Source organism: Montipora foliosa, chromosome 2 (genome assembly GCF_036669935.1).
Source record: "Montipora foliosa isolate CH-2021 chromosome 2, ASM3666993v2, whole genome shotgun sequence".
NCBI lineage: Eukaryota > Metazoa > Cnidaria > Anthozoa > Scleractinia > Acroporidae > Montipora > Montipora foliosa.
In genome coordinates this window covers 23,724,112-23,729,111 of record NC_090870.1, presented here as the reverse complement: position 1 = coordinate 23,729,111, position 5,000 = coordinate 23,724,112, and the positions used below count along the sequence as shown (strand labels likewise).

Genomic DNA, 5,000 nt, shown 5'->3' with positions numbered 1-5,000 from the left:
AGATGCATCCTTGTCATTCTTCTCAACATCGCGAAGGTGTTCGCGGAATCGGTCACCTAGTCGTCTACCTGTCTCACCAATGTATAATTTATTGCATAACGTACAGGTTATGCAATAAATGACATTTGCGGAGGTACATGTGAAACGATCGGTGATCTTAACAGATCGCTTAGGTCCCGATATCTTGCTAGTGTTAACAATGAAAAGACAAGTTTTGCATCGTGAGCGCGCGCATTTGAAAGTGCCGGGTTGCTCGTTGGTTTTGAGCGCGCTTCTAACTAAAAAGTTGCCTACGTTTTTGTCGCGTTTGAATGAAATAAGTGGAGGTTGCGAAAAAATTCTACCAGTCTCGGGATCATTTTGGAGTAATTTAAAATTACTAAGAATGATGCTTTTGACTGCATGATTATGAGGATGGAAAGTGAGGGTGAATGGAATTCTGTCATTCTTATCTTTCTGTGACGTTTGTAGTGACGACTGTCGATCAAATTGTTGGGCGCGATGATGGCCCGCTTTGACCACAGAGACAGGATAGCCACGTTTTTCGAAGAACTGGCACATCTCCTCTGATTTGCTGGAAAAATCGGAGTCATCACTACATAGACGTCGAAGTCTAAGAAATTGAGAATAAGGAATGGAGTTCTTGACATGTGATGGATGTGACGATGAATACAACAAATAACTGTGTGAATCAGTAGGTTTGTAGTGCACACTAGTACATAGCCCGTTGCCTCTAATAGAAACTTTGATATCTAGGAAAGCCAATGAAGTTTCCGAAATTTCCCAGGTATATTTAAGAGCCGGATGAAAAGAGTTGACGGAGGTTATAAATTGATCGAGTTCTTCTCTGCTGGATGAAATAGCGCCGATGCAGTCGTCGATGTAGCGGCTGTAGAGTTCAGGTTTGGGGCCGTTACACAGTTATTTGTTGTATTCATCGTCACATCCATCACATGTCAAGAACTCCATTCCTTATTCTCAATTTCTTAGACTTCGACGTCTATGTAGTGATGACTCCGATTTTTCCAGCAAATCAGAGGAGATGTGCCAGTTCTTCGAAAAACGTGGCTATCCTGTCTCTGTGGCCATCATCGCGCCCAACAATTTGATCGACAGTCGTCACTACAAACGTCACAGAAAGATAAGAATGACAGAATTCCATTCACCCTCACTTTCCATCCTCATAATCACGCAGTCAAAAGCATCATTCTTAGTAATTTTAAATTACTCCAAAATGATCCCGAGACTGGTAGAATTTTTTCGCAACCTCCACTTATTTCATTCAAACGCGACAAAAACGTAGGCAACTTTTTAGTTAGAAGCGCGCTCAAAACCAACGAGCAACCCGGCACTTTCAAATGCGCGCGCTCACGATGCAAAACTTGTCTTTTCATTGTTAACACTAGCAAGATATCGGGACCTAAGCGATCTGTTAAGATCACCGATCGTTTCACATGTACCTCCGCAAATGTCATTTATTGCATAACCTGTACGTTATGCAATAAATTATACATTGGTGAGACAGGTAGACGACTAGGTGACCGATTCCGCGAACACCTTCGCGATGTTGAGAAGAATGACAAGGATGCATCTAAGCCAGTCGCTCGCCATTTTAATCTGCCTAACCACTCCAAAAAACACATGGCTATCTGCGGCCTTTCCCTACATCTAGGTACGACGGAAAGCCGCAAGAATCTGGAACAAAAATTCATCTTTCAAATCGGCACCCTTAATCCTCACGGTATTAACGAACGCTTTTCATTTAACTAATATATTCCTACTTTTCACGTTGCCATGTTACCACCAATAGCGTAGCTCCTACTCTACTATAAAAACTACACGTAACCCATAATCCCTCGATTCGCTCTGACGAAGGGCTAACGCTCGAAACGTCAGCTTTTAGAATCTCTGTACAGTGGTCAATTTACATTATCAACTCTGTTGATAAACCAAATTTTTGTATACTACTTCCCCACCGACGCAGCACCACAGTTTCTTTAGAAACTACCCGTTCTCTCAATTCAGTTGACAAGGCTACATGTGATGACATAATGTTCTCATAGCATTCAATTTGGGCATTAAGCATTAACCAAGATCTGAGAAATAAGCATATTATGCTTCACAAAAAGGAGACAGTTTTCTAAACACAAGTACTATAGAACATCATAAACGTTATTCTCTTACCATAAACATTAACACAAATGACTAACGATAAGAGACAAAGCAAAATTAATTCAGAATCACGCAAGAAGCTACATTTATTTAAAGTGCCCCTGTGACCAAAATATCAATTCTTATTTTTCTTTGGATTTCAAAATTATGTTGACTAAACACTAAACGACCAAAATTTTAAGCCCTCATTTGAAAAAGACATCGTTTACTTTAACTGAAATTTCCCTATTTAATGGTCCACCATTACTAACTTTAAGTTCTTGAAAGAGTTGGACCGAGGAGAATTTAATGACGTCACAGGTTCTCTAGTTTAAGAATGCAATGCGTGTGTTGGCCCCCCAGAATTAATATGCAGCATGGGAGTTTTGGGCTTTTTAAAACCTTTAACTCACATTTTGCATAATTTTATAATTACATGTATAATAAGCTGCAATCACATGCTGAAATTTTAAGCTAGTGAGCCTTTAACATCACTTTTCCCTGGATCCAACCCACTGAGGTTAAATTGGTCAGTTCTGAACATGAGTAATGGCAGACTGTGAAATATAAAACTTACATTCAAAGTAATATAAATGGCCTTTGGATAAAAAATCAAAGCTCAAAATTTTGCCAGTCAGTGTTACATGTACGCAAACACACTTTCAAAATCTGATGAAACAAGACACTATTTCAAACAAAGAAATAGTGTTTCGTTTCTGGAATGGTAAGGGCAGGAGAAAAGATAAAATACCGGTACAGTAGTGTGGGTCACTCAGTCTGTCAAACAGACTGTATTTATTATTTCACTTCGTCTGTTGCAACTCTTGAGAAATAAAGATAGAAATGTGGACGCAAACTCTCTAAACGGTGAGAAGCCTGCCAAGGAATATCAACCATAAAAGAGAAGAACAGATACTTGTTTATGCGCACAATACATTGAAGTCTACAAATAGCTGTTTTACCTTCAAATGCCATAATTATTGCAAAACATTTCAAATTCTGTTTTCCACGAATCTTCCATTACTGGTACTAGCTTTAAAATAACTGGTTCCTGGTTAACCCAATTTATTAATATGACTCACCAGTGCGAAGATTATACATCACTCATTAACACCAAGAGAGATAGCTTTGAATTTTTCAACAATATATTGCTTTAATCTAACCCAAAATCATTCAGATAGTCAAACCTTCGTGTTTATGACCCATTTCCTTCGCTTTTTGTTTGTCAGTATTATGATTTGCGATACTTCAGCTTCATATTTTCAAAAGTTTGTTTTTGCATCTCATAAATGTTTAGTTTTCAATTACAAGTACTGTTTTGATTGGCCACTCTATCTCACTGTGCAAATAGTTCACCCTGAAGTCAAAATAGATACGTTTCGTTTCTTAGGAAATGAAACAAAAAAGGAAGTGTTTTCTTAATCACAGGGGCACTTTAAGCATTAGAAGACTCAAGCGAAAACACAAGAGGGGTTATCAGACTTCAACTGTGTCTTGGGTTTGCATAACTTTCAAGAATTCTCTAAGCCCCCAAGTGTAAATCAGGCTATGAAAAAATTTTCTAATTATGTTATAAAATAACTTCCTCTGGGATAAGCAGAAAGCATGATGTAACAAGCATGTTTACACACTCTCATTCAAATATATGCCATTATTATATGGCTACAATAGTATGTGTGCTCTGATTGGCTGCTGAGCAAGCAAGATTTTCTTGTAATGACCGGGCACTATGAAAATTTTTCTTGGCTTGACATCTCTTCTGAGTTGAGACTAAAAGCTACGAGCGTGTGGGCGAAAACAACAAAAAAATATGGACAAAGTACAACTATATTTTCAATAACTGAAAGCAAAACTAGCATACAGATACTTCTTTAGTATGAGCGACAAAGATAGCCACAGCGAGAGCGAGTTTTATTATCAAAAGGACAAAGAACAAACTGAGCAAAAAAAGGCCATATAATTAATAACTTACCGGTACTAACCTCATCTTTTTGGTCATTACAGGGAAATCTCAGACTTCGGCCTTAATGTATTGACCTCGCTATTGCTCGGTCAATACATCAAGGCCTTGGTCTGAGATTTCCCTGTAATGACCTCACTCTCGGTTAAAAAGTGGTATGTATTATGATAATTACTATTAATCAATGAGAGTGTGCATACTCTCTGAGATACTTTATAAAAAGAAATAATTTTATTGTTTTATACCCAAATTGGCCAAAAGGTAACCCCTTGAGGATAAGCCAGTAAAAAAAGAATATGGTCATCAGGCTGTTGCCTTGATTTGTCACATTTCTTTTTTAACATGGATAACCTTTGAGAAATAATTATTGCTCAAAATTTGGAAGTATTAAGCTTACAATAATAATTAATGGGGAAGTAAGAAACTGACGAGCTAGCTGGAGCCATAATAATAATATTTATGTGTACATTGCTTCCAATTGAAGGTCTGGAAGCAAAAACCTAGTATGTGACAATTTTCGGCCGATTTCAAGTGTTCCTCAAAACTAGCCAAAAATTTTGCAACTTGACTGGAAATGAACTTACCGTAATAACACTGCCCTGGTATCATTTTTATCCGATTTGAGCTTTATTTTTGATAAATAAGCTACGCAAAAATACTATTGGCTTTGCATTTGAGAACAATGGAATCAGCGAAGCGACACTTACCGTTCATTGTTCGATTTAAATTTAATAGCATAAGGTAATGCGACTACCTGCGTTGGTTGCTCAACCAAATGATGGGCACAGCGAAGTACACAACCAGTCGGTAGTTCGAGCGACCGGTCAGACTTATTATTATTTTTTGGTTCGCACAGGGCTTTTTTTAAAAAATATTTTTTCTTGATTTT

At 37.8% G+C, this 5,000-nt stretch overlaps 1 protein-coding gene across 1 annotated transcript in view; it reads right to left on the bottom strand.

Moving 5' to 3' along the window:
- LOC137992711 (ubiquilin-1-like) overlaps window positions 1-5,000 on the bottom strand; it is a 47,848-nt gene that overhangs the window by 27,875 nt on the left and 14,973 nt on the right. The window lies entirely within an intron of this gene.